Source organism: Coregonus lavaretus (assembly GCF_964263955.1).
Source record: "Coregonus lavaretus genome assembly, chromosome: 4".
Taxonomy (NCBI): Eukaryota; Metazoa; Chordata; class Actinopteri; order Salmoniformes; family Salmonidae; genus Coregonus; species Coregonus lavaretus.
This window is the reverse complement of record NC_139991.1, coordinates 59,320,185-59,332,561: the sequence shown is the minus strand read 5'-3', so window position 1 is coordinate 59,332,561 and position 12,377 is coordinate 59,320,185. Positions and strand designations below refer to the sequence as shown.

The 12,377-nt window shown below is 47.4% G+C and overlaps 1 pseudogene across 1 annotated transcript; it reads left to right on the top strand.

The window, feature by feature from the left end:
• The first annotated feature begins 318 nt into the window (after positions 1 to 318).
• LOC311127481 (arylsulfatase B-like) lies at positions 319 to 11,810 on the top strand (annotated as a pseudogene). The gene is made up of 5 exons: positions 319 to 371; positions 640 to 832; positions 2,185 to 2,255; positions 11,136 to 11,294; positions 11,546 to 11,810. The product of its transcript is annotated as an arylsulfatase B-like (transcript).
• The last annotated feature ends 567 nt before the right edge of the window (positions 11,811 to 12,377 follow it).

The following is a 12,377-nucleotide window of genomic DNA, read 5'->3' as shown; positions in this document are numbered from 1 at the left end:
AATGGGATAAATTCACTTGGTATCACTGTTACACCTCAATGTATGAATCCCCTCAGACCTCATAGATCCAGTCATGTTGGTTAGTAGTGCTTACCAAGCATGCTGTACTCTCATGGTGAATTTGATATATTATTAGAAATTATGTATAATTTGAATTGATGTATCATTTGAATTGATGTATCATTTGTGTGTCAGTCAGTGGAAAGGGAAAGAACAGACAGTGCTTTTTTGAAGAGGAGTTGGAAGGTATCTTTGGTTGGTCAGTTTTTTGACAATGACATATCCATAATCTGTTCCCCTCACGTCATCAGTGTCAAAATGGCTTCCTGGCTCTCATCAGTGGAGAGGGATTCTTTCTTACCCTCTGATCAGTGATATGGAATCAGAATCAAATCCATCTTCATTTCAAATGCAGTTAGGTAAACACCTCAATACACTTTACAGTAAAATTATCTCTCTCGTGCGCTCTTTCTCTCTCTCGCTCTCTTTCTCTCTAGATAACGGTGGTGAGACTCAATCAATCAATCAATCAATCAAATGTATTTATAAAGCCCTTTTTACATCAGCAGATATCACAAAGTGCTATACAGAAACCCAGCCTAATACCCCAAACAGCAAGCAATGCAGATGTGGAAGCAGGAAGTGGTCACTGTGAGAGGGCGGGGTTAGGGGCATCGGCTTCGTGACCAGCCTGCTGTTGAAACAACCTGGGACCTTCAGCTGCCAACTCATACACATCTCTGATTGGCTTCCGACACTGTTGGGCCTGGCAGAGGGGTCGACCAATGGGACAAAGCCGCTGGATGGCTTGTAACGCGTGGAACGCTATCAGGTATGTGTGTGCACCTTGTCATCATTCCTGAGTTGTTTATGTGTCTGTCCTACTCTGCTCTGGACAGACACTCAAGGAGTTTCTCATGTCTCAGTTCAGGGAAAATATTTCCTTGTGTTTGACAGCCTCCCCCCTCCTTTCTCCTCTCCCCCTCCTCCTCTCCCCCTTCCTCATCCTCTCCTTCCTCTCCTCCTCTCCTCCTTCCTCCCTCCCCCCTGAGCGATCTGTCTCTGGTCTTTAAATAAGCTCTTTGTTACCAGGACGATAAGACCTCAAAGAGAAGGAAATTCCATCAGTCATTCTCACACAAATTTGTAGTCCTTCCTTCCATCCATCCATCCATCCATCCATCCATCCATCCATCCATCCATCCATCCATCCATCCATCCATCCATCCATCCATCCATCCATCCATCCATCCTCTCTCTCTCTCTCTCTCTCTCTCTCTCTCTCTCTCTCTCTCTCTCTCTCTACCTCTCCATCTATAATGCTTACCCCTATCTTACTCTGTCATGCTGTCTCTTTCCCAGAGAAGACTGTAAAGTTCCACTCCTAACTTATCTTCTGAATTTTAATGACAGTCTTGAAATCAAAGGTGACTTTTCACATTTTCTCCCTTGTATAAGCTGATTGCTGATACATTAAGTATTTTAGAGTGACTCTTTAGAGATAAATTGACCACTTAAAGGGGGTGGTGTTCAGGACAGGAGGCTACGTAACAAGACTTATATAAGCTCACCAGGAGCTGTCAAAGTCACTAAGTCTATGATTGTCTTCATTCTGCCTGAGTGACACATTACATTAGTAAACTAAAAGCAGACAATGAAGTGGGTTAAATTGGGGCCTGCAGCAGAAACCCACAGCCTGGGGTTACCCACAAACCACAGCTCTCAGCCCAGCCCTCTCTCCTATTGGTTGTGGCTGGTCACCTGACTGTGGCGTTACCTGTGTCGCTGTGTGTCCCGGGCCCTACTGGCTACTGGAACTCACTGCTGTTTGTTTGTTGCTCTTTCATGGTCCCAGTCTGCTTGAATCACTTTGTGTGTGTGTATGTGTGACAGAGAAACAGAAGCCTGTAACAGTATGGGACAGCTATAGAATAACAACTAAATGAAGTCTAAAACAGTAGCTTAGTAACATGTGAAATGAGAAAGTTATTGTTGTTGTGTATTATCAGACGCTGCGGTCAGAGAGAATGCTGCTACGTTCACTCTGTGGTCCGCTGTGGTCAAGCCTTTGACCACTTTATGAACATAAACGTCTGCTTTAGATTTATAGACCCTTGTGGGGTAGTCGAGAGAAGGAGTGAAAGTGTGTGTGTGTGTGGTGACTGTTGTTTCTTGGTCTTCCTGTAAAGGCTATACGTCACCCAGACTGGAGCTACTGCACAACATTGACCCTCTCTACGTTGACATCGCTCCATGTGAGTCACCCACTCAGCATCACCACATACTGTATATTCACCTTCATCCAGGAAAGTGATTCATATTGACTGGACAACACAGCAACAGGCACAGAACACTGAACTCCGTATCAGTGTCTGTTGCTAGTAATGAAGTCGTCAGCACTACTCAAGTCCTTTGTTTAGTTTAAAAGGATTCATATTGGTCCATTACATTATGATTCATATTTACCACCAAACACAGCCAAGACTCTCTCTCTCAAAAGTGTGTGTGTCCCAGTGTGTGAGTGCACACACGCACACACACACACACACGATCCAGCTGCACCGTTAGACTCATTCAGTCATTCTGGTCTGTTTGGTTCACAGAGAGATGATGTCATTCTCCTGTATAGCTGCCTGATTCCCTAACACAAAGCCCAAATCCCCCTCTCTCTCTCTGTGTGTCTGTGTGTGTGTGATGTCTGGAAAGTTTGATTAATGCAGTACCGTAAAGGCTCCGCTCCAGATGGGGGGAAACAGAGAAGTGACACATTACAGGCCCTTTGAGTTTATGTTGTTATTCAGTCTAACTTAATCTCTAGTGTGCTTCCACCCTGACTAATACATGATGTATCCATCCACATCATTAGTGACGGCCATGTTTCTATTCCCCAACACTAATCAAATTAACTTATCATCAGGGGGAGATTTATCACTAGAATCACCACCTCCCATCTCTGCTGCTTAGATCTGTATATGATGTGTTGAATATCAGTGAGTGATGAGGTGGATGACTGAGTGAATGACTGAGACATGGGAGGAGTGACATCCTTTAGTCTCAGTCTTACTCTGTTGTGTTGAAGGAGACAGACACAAAGACAGACACTGAGTCCTATACTCAGGAACAGGAAGTTGAATCGACGCTGATCTGAGGTCAGTTTTGCTTTACACTCCTTTTGGTTAAGGCTAGGTTGTGGGGAGGGCCAGCTGATCCTAGCTCTGTGACTGAGGGGAACTTCTACCTGGAGCCATAAGTCATCAGACAGACAGACTCTAGTCTTGTAAACCCAATCCTAGGCAACAGCAGTGACTAGGGTCTGGTTTCAATGACGGACTCTTTTGGCAACTTCAATCAAATTAAATAAATCCTCTTCAGACAGTCAACTCTCCCAACAAATCACGAGGCACTGGAGGCAAACATGCCCGGACGTTGCGATTTGAAACCAAAGTTTGCAGGCACAACCTTTGCAATGGTTTTAGTGAAGGTAGTTGATGCAAACTAGCCACTTGCGAAATAACCTCTGTGATCTCCATCTTTCTTGCTACTATCTTGTATTTTATTCAAGCGAGTAAGGTTGTGACATAGGAAGTGACGTAGTTCCTCTATGCCAAACTGACGTTTTATTACTTAGAGACGTGTTAAGCCGGAACATTTCAAAATTGTGGGAGGCAACCCGGAGAGAGATGACAGGAACAAGCTGATAAACCATGTTGAGACTGATGGATCACCTGGGAACTCAAATGCCCTCTAACTCTCTGTCTGCCTGTCTCTCTCTGTAGCTCTCTCTCTTTCTTGTCCCTCTCTCTCTCCCTTTCTCTCTCTTTCTGTGTCTCTCTCTCTCTCTCTCTCTCTCTGTCTCTCTTTGTGTGTTTGAGTATGTGTTGGAGATTGGTCTGCGTGTGTTCTGTGTCTGTGTGAGGTGATTTAGGCTGCTGTTGTGTCCGGGTCTGGTCAGCATTATGTTAGTTTGTGTTTATCATTGTTGCCATTTTCTCTGTGTTCTCCACCCAGTCACTACCAGTCCAGTCCCACCTAGTACCAGGCTTAACCTCCATGACATCTGTACCTGTGTAACACTCCTTTACATCAGCTGGTTTACGGTTTTCTATTGTTTATTTTCTTTTGTATGCATGAAGATTACAACTAGCCCTATTCCTAGTTGATCCAGTTTCTGCCACAGACTTTGAGTTTGTTCTCTATGCATGAAGACTCTCAATCACTGTACACTCTAAAAATCTATGTATTTTTTGTGTTAACCCTAACCCTATTTATATAACAGAGATGGATGCTGGGTCAATCACACACATACATACACACACACATGTGTTTGTGTGTGCGTGCACGTTTGTGTATACATGTATATGGGATTGTAGGGGGGATTCCAGGAAATGGGTCTTGTGACTGCCATCCCCCCCCCCCCACCCCCTGCTGTGAGACACAGTGGAGCCCTCTCATTCTTGTCTAAACCACTTAATATTTGGTGGAGCGAACCACTTCCCATTCAGAGGGGTGTGGGGCCCCTGGTCGGAGGTCAGCGTGTCTGACTGTGTGTTGAACAAAGGGCTGTTCGGTGGAGTGAGAGATCGTATTCTCTTCTTCTCCACCAGCTTACACAACATGAGGGATACCTTGCCTTAATGCCACATGTACATCATATCTTTGATCTGATGGTCCAATGTTATCAAATGGTCAACTTCGTCAACTGAGGAAATTAGCCTTCGCAAGAGAGTGTGAGTTAACCAGAAACAGCCTAATAGGACTGTACTGTATGTGTATGTATGACATAATTGGAGCTGACCCCCTTTCTGGTGTTTCCGTGGAGATTTATCGGCTCAGCTCATTGGTTCTTGGAGGTTCTACAAGAAACCAGCCAACTTTCAAACCTCTGATTGTTATTAAGAGGCTTTTATTGTTTTCAGAACAGAGATCTGTTGAAATGCGACCGGTTCAAACCCAGCACTGCTTTCCTTGGCCCAGGGTGTCCTAGCCAGCCATCCAGCCAGGCAAGGCCTCATGTAATTGGTACATGATTGGTTTATACCAGTCTTGAGTCTAGAAATTACAACACTGAGGTGCCTGGGAGGGAGCAGCCATACTGAAATAAGAACAGCTATACTGACATAACATAAGCTAGTTGACTTTGTGGAGTTTGGGCTTCCTCACGGACTGACCCTAAAATAAATGATGCAGTTTATGATAGAGAGGAAAGCCTTCACGCTGCAACACTTCAGACTGTGACTCATTCAGAGAAGTCACATCAGCAGAGGTAGTAGATATGAAGTAGCTAGTGAGAGCTAGTAGCGATCATAGTACAGTTGATCAAAACGTATGTGGCGAAATAAACATGAGATCTGGTTGGTCCTTCATCAGGGATTCAAACCTCTCCACGTTGGTTCTCCATGCTGGAGAAACCCGTCAGAGTTTTTAAATATTTGTTCCATTGAACACACCATTAAAAAAGAAAGGCATTTTAATTACATGAAGAGTGCCTTGGTCCTCCTCGTTTTTTGGTATTGAACCTTTCCTTCTCATTCTCCCAGGAGCTTTGGAGTGAGTGGAGCGAGCCAGCTTCAAGTGGGCCTCAACACTGGAGAAACTTCTTGAAGGAGTGAACTTCTCCTACCATAAGAACTCCTGTGTCCCATACATTCATGTCTTAATGTATTCATTCATAAAGTTGGAACCCTTGTTAACTGTAACCATAGGGACCAGCACCATTCTTCCGAGGTTGTCTCTAGCAGGAGACCCCACTCAGCATTTCTTGTCTTTCATTCCACTTCTCTTTCAATCGCCCTCTCCCTTCTCTTTCTCTATCTGACAAGAGGGATTCTGTCTCCCTTTTTCACTCTCTCATACATCTGTCAATCTCCCACCCCCTTTCTCGCTCCCCTCACTTCCTCTAATCCACCTTTCCTCTCTCTTTCTCTATCTGACAAGACAGAAGAGTTTCTTCCGCTAATCCACCTTTCCTCTCTCTTTCTCTATCTGACAAGACAGAAGAGTTTCTTCCTCTTAAAACCACTTTTTTCCCCTGTCCAATCCCCTTTTCCCAGTCCTCCATCTTTTTTTCAATCCTTCTCTCTCCCCCTCACTTCTTTTAATCCCTCTCTCCCCTCCGTCTCTCTATCTGACAGAGGGATTCTGTCTTTAAGTGGGGCAGAGAGAGTGAGCGGGTTCTCTAAACGTCTAGGCAGAGAGAGCGAGAGAGAGAGACTCTGGACGCCGTCCAAACCCCAAATCCCTCCGACTTCCCCTCTATTCCCCCTCCTCCTTCTCGCCCCCTGTCCTCCACTTGCCTTACGCCGTCTTTCTACCCCCACTCTCCTCTTTCCCCTCTCCTCTTTCCTTCTCTCCCCTTCTCTCTCCCCCTACCCCCTTCTCTCTCCCCCTACCTTCTCTCTCTCTCCCCCTACCTCACTTCTCTCTCTTACTCTCTCCATCTCTCTCCCTCACCCCCTCTCCTCCTCCCACTCTCTTCCCTCCTTCTCGCTCCTCTCCCTCTCCCCCTGCCCTCCTTCTCTCTCTCCTGCTTCCTCTTCCCTCCTCTCCCCTCCCCCTCTCCTCCCTCTTTCCCCCTGTCCCAGTTGGGACTGGTCCCGCTGTGCAGTTGGATCCAGATGTAGAGGCCCTGGCCGTCAGCTGCACTTGTCCTCTGTCGTTCCTGCAGAGAAAGGGAAAAGTGTGAGGGGATAACAGAGTGTGAGGGGATAACAGAGTGTGAGGGGATAACAGAGTGTGAGGGGAGAACAGAGTGTGAGGGGATAACAGAGTGTGAGGGGATAACAGAGTGTGAGGGGAGAACAGAGTGTGAGGGGAGAACAGAGTGTGAGGGGAGAACAGAGTGTGAGGGGATAACAGAGTGTGAGGGGATAACAGAGTGTGAGGGGATAACAGAGTGTGAGGGGATAACAGAGTGTGGGGGGAGAACAGAGTGTGGGGGAAGAACAGAGTGTGAGGGGATAACAGAGTGTGAGGGGATAACAGAGTGTGAGGGGATAACAGAGTGTGGGGGGAGAACAGAGTGTAGGGGAAGAACAGAGTGTGAGGGGATAACAGAGTGTGAGGGGAGAACAGAGGGGGGGATAACAGAGTGTGAGGGGAGAACAGAGTGTGAGGGGAGAACAGAGTGTGAGGGGTTAACAGAGTGTGAGGGGAGAACAGAGTGTGGGGGAAAGATGGCTGAGGTCCCTGGCTTTGAGGAGAGGAGAGGAGGGAACAGAAAAGTCTAGAACAAGCTTCTCTGTTCTCAGTGTTTTCAATGTTCTCTTATATATGCTTCAGGCCAATCATGCATATTCATGTCTTCTTTTATACAACCCCAAGCTCATTACCTATGATCCTTGACCTTCTCACCAACTTCTAACATGGTGATAGACTATGATAGGCTAGGTGCAGTTTCCACGATATTGCTTAAACCCATCCGATCCTTTAGGGTATGGGATAGGGGTTGATTTGGGACTTTACGGGCCTCTGTTTGCCTGTGAAGAACTGGCAGTGTCATGCCCTGACTCTAGGACTCGTATTTGTTGAGTCAGGGTGTGTATTTTCGGTGTCGTGTTGTGCTATGTTTATTGTCTATGGTTAGATCTAGTATGTATAGATCTATGTTGGCCTGAGTGGTTCCCAATCAGAGGCAGCTGTTGCTCGTTGTCTCTGATTGGGGACCATACTTAGGCAGCCTTTTGGCACCTGATAGTTGTGGGATCTTGTTCCGTGTGAGGTATGTTATTTGTCTACCTTGGACTTCACGTTTCGTTTGTTGTTTTGTCGTGGTGTTTATTCTATATAAATAAACGTGTATGCATATCACGCTGCGCCTTGGTCCGTCCCGTTCGTCAACGATCATGACAGACAGTCTGGCACCAAAGCATAAAACTCTACCTCAAAATCACCCCAAACCCTTTCACATTCACTTAACTTCCGCATGGCTGTATCCAATCAAATCTGCAATATAGCACACTTAAGAATCTGGGTGGGGGATTCAGCAGTTGTATAACCAAATGCATGTGATAACAATTAGCTTATGAGGAAAACCCACACATCATTCATAAGCGGATCAATAGATTCTAATGTTGCAATGCTAGTCATGTGGTCTGGAATGGGAAGTGTTTTAATGTCTCTGTCATGCTACAGCAGAGAAGTCAAGAAACAAGACATTAGTCTCTGTGCTCCATGTATCTCAAAGAGAGGAGAACAAGGGCCTATGTGTAGTTACACAATGAATGTGGGAAGGGTTGTTTTTGACAGCTTAAAACCGACCAGTAATTACTTTCAATCTAAGTCTAATTAGGAGCACATTGCTGGGGTCAACCTCTGCCTGAACCCTGGGATGCCCTCAAGGCTACTACACCCTCCCTGAAGCAGCTAAAGATCTGACTACCAGCCTAATGGGTATTTTTCCTCAGGCAGACATCTTCCTATTGAGATGAAGAAGTACTGGCCTGGGCTACTCCCTAAAGTGAAACGTATGCTTCTGGTTAAAGCAGCAACAGAGCTAGCTACCAGCCTAATGTGGATTTGCCTCATGCTGATGAAGGCCTACTGCTGATGTTGTGAATCTGAGGGCTGTAAAAACCTTTAGACGTTAACTCGAGGAGCAGTAAATCCGTTATCTGTGTCATAAAAATACTCTCTAGTCTGAATCCTCTTAACAGGCAAACATTACAACATGTCTTCTGTCATTTTCATTAAAACAAGTTGTCCTTTTGGTTTTGTCACGATCGTCATATGGAACAGACCAAGGCGCAGCGTGATGAACAAACATACTTTAATTAGTTAAAGTTTAAACACAAAACAAGAAACGACTCGTGACGTCCAACGGTATCAATGACCGAACACGGAACAAAAACCCACAAACACAAAGGGAAAACAGACAGTTTAAATATGGCTCCCAATCAGAGACAACCAGCCAACAGCTGACACTCGTTGCCTCTGATTGGGAGTCACTCAGGCAAACATAGAAATCAACAAACTAGAACCCCCAACATAGAAATAAACACATAGAATAAACACACCCTGGCTCAACAAATAGAGTCCCAGAGCCAGGGTGTGACAGTACCCCCCCCTAAAGGCGCGGACTGCGACCGCGCCTCAACTAAACAAAACAGGGGAGGGCTGGGCGGGCATACCTCCTCGGCGGCGGTTCTGGCTCCGGCCTTGACCACCACCCTCCAATACACCCCCCATAGCGCCCCTGGTCCAGTCTGGCCCAGCCGGCTGGAGCCGAACTGGACTTAGCAGGAGCGGTTAGCTTCAGCTCCATCGTGGAGCAGTTGACCGGTACCTTACCAGGCACCGGTGACCCAGGCACGGGTTGTGCTGGACTGACGACGCGCACCCCTGGCTTGGTGCGTGGAGGAGGAACGGGCCTTACCAGGCTGACGACGCGCACCCCTGGCTTGGTGCGTGGAGGAGGGACGGGCCTTACCAGGCTGGCGACGCGCACCGTAGACTTGGTGCGTGGAGCAGGGACAGGCCGGGCTGGGCTGTCGACGCACACCGTAGGCTTGGTGCGTGGAGCAGGGACTGGCCGGACTGGGCTGGCGACGCACACCGTAGGCTTGGTGCGTGGAGCAGGGACAGGCCGGACCGGGCTGGCGACGCACACCGTAGGCTTGGTGCGTGGAGCAGGGACTGGCCTGACTGGGCTGGCGACGCACACCGTAGGCTTGGTGCGTGGAGCAGGGACAGGCCGAACCGGGCTGTGGAGACGGATAGGAGCCCTGGAGTGAAGAGCGGCCACAACCCGTCCTGGCTGAATGCCTACCCTCACACACTCTGTGTGAGGCATCCGCACAGGACGTACAGGGCGGTGTATCCGTAACCTGGTGGCCTCCAGAATCCGCCCCTTTTTTGCCTCCGTCAGCCCTGTCGTCCATGCCGTGTGCCCCCCCCTAAAAATTTTCTGGGGTTGCCTCTCGACCGCCCGACGACGACCCTGATCACGCCGTTGCTCCTCTCTACGGCGCGCCTCCACCGTCTCTTCTCCTGGCGCTTCCTCCCATGTCCAGCCCAAGAGCTGCCCCTGGACACGCTGCTTGGTCGTTGCATGGTGGGGTTTTCTGTCACGATCGTCATATGGAACAGACCAAGGCGCAGCGTGATGAACAAACATACTTTAATTAGTTAAAGTTTAAACACAAAACAAGAAACGACTCGTGACGTCCAACGGTATCAATGACCGAACACGGAACAAAAACCCACAAACACAAAGGGAAAACAGACAGTTTAAATATGGCTCCCAATCAGAGACAACCAGCCAACAGCTGACACTCGTTGCCTCTGATTGGGAGTCACTCAGGCAAACATAGAAATCAACAAACTAGAACCCCCAACATAGAAATAAACACATAGAATAAACACACCCTGGCTCAACAAATAGAGTCCCAGAGCCAGGGTGTGACAGGTTTAAGTGAGCAAAGCTGGCAGTCAGACTGCCCCGTCGCTCCACTCTGCTCTACCCAGTAGCTGACCTTGGCATCGAAGGGTGAATTATTTTGTGTCCAACCCCAGAAATTGTGCAAGTCCAGAGAAATCTCACACCTTGAATTCCACATTTTAACCAACGTTCAAATACAAAACCCTTCTCCATTCCTGCTGCTTCATCATTTGGCCTGCGGGAAGAAAGAGCTCTTTCTCATTGCTCTGTTTATTTTCACACCTCTCTCTGTATTGGCTGCCTAGTCCTCATCTGTGATTCTCAGGTATGCTGCAGGGCTCAGTGTCTGGCACTCTCTACTTCACTTTAGTCTCTCTACAGAGAACGTTTTGTGTCCTGCGGTCGACCAATACTTCATTTATCAGCAATTTCCACTTTCTCTATTTTATTTTTATCCTAGAATGTTTGGTCAATTTTCATTGGCCTCCATTATCATCTATCTCCTATTTTGCTTCTAATGTTGTTTCTCTCTCCCACCTCTCCCTCCTACCTCCTCCCTCCTCCCTCCTCCTCTCCCTCCTCCCTCCTCCCTCCTCTCCTTCCTCCCTCCTCCCTCCTCTCCTCTCCTCTCCCTCCTCCCTCCTCCCTCCTCCCTCCTCCTCTCCCTCCTCCCTCCTCCTTCCTCCTCCTCCTTCCTCCTCCTTCCTCCTCCTTCCTCCTCCTTCCTCCCTCCTCTGCCCTCCCTCCTCCCTCTCCCCAGGTCAAGGCAGGTGTTTCCAGGGGTTGTTTATGTCTGATGCTCCAGTGAGTGGTGGAGGCTCCAGCTCCAGCCCCTGTTCCTGGTCTAACTCAAGTTTGACCCTGTGCATCCACGCTGCCATCCGCACCATGCAGTGAAAGCTGCTGACTCGCTACCCAGGTAACTTACCTTTCTCTGTCGCTGTCAGTTGTTGCACATCCTAACTGCTGTGTCTGTTTAGTCTGTGGAGAAAGTTAAGTGTGACTCCTGACTGGGTTTTTATTACTTTGGAATTAAAGCGTGAAGCACTATAGCATGAGGGTAGTATACTTACAAATTGTATGCGCACAGCCACTTTCACACACACACACACACACGCACACACACACGTCCCTGCTACATTTCATATTTCTCTGCCGTCCCCCCTCCAGGTTGTGACCGATGGTTCCCCCATCCTGGCTTGGGAACAGTTCTGGAACCAACCGTTTTAAGGCTGGTTCTGATAATCTTCTGAAGCTAGTGATGCTGTTTGATGTGGAGGCAGACCCAGAGGAGAGGGATGAGGTGTCTGACCAACACATAGTGGACAACCTCCTCAGGAGACTGGGCCACTACCTGCAGCCTATCACCTTCCCCGATGACGACCCCAGGTGTGACCCTGGCACTGGAGCCTGGGGGCCCTGGGAAGAGATATGATGATGATGGTGGTGATGATGGGGATGAAGGAGAAGTGTTAAGTGTCAGATTTCAGCTTTGAGGAGATACACAGTATGAACAGTGTTCAAGGACCACATTTTCTCAGGAGAGAGAGAGATTTTATTGAGTTACAGTACTTTAAAAGGTACCATTTGATGTTTTATGATGCAAGAACAAGTCAGGTCATGCTTTTACTGGAATAGATGCCAATTCTGTTTTACTTCAATGTTGAGGCTGAAATGTTTTTTATAAGCTTTTCTCTGGTATTTCATGGGTGGTCCAAACAGATAATGTATATACTATTTTATATTTTATCTGATATTCTTCTATGCAAATTGAAAGAACGCTTCCACTATCCCATTATGTATGCAATAAAACAAATGGAAAGGGTGAATAAATTGTTTGTAACACATCGTTAGTTGACTTAATGACTGTGACATCATCAGTGTTTATTGTCCCTGTACCACTCTGTTAGGTAAGTTGAGTCAGAGCCGTTGTGTAAACAGACCTGGCTATACATGCCGCTGATTTGTCAGAACCCTCCTCCTTCTGCATCAGGTATTTACA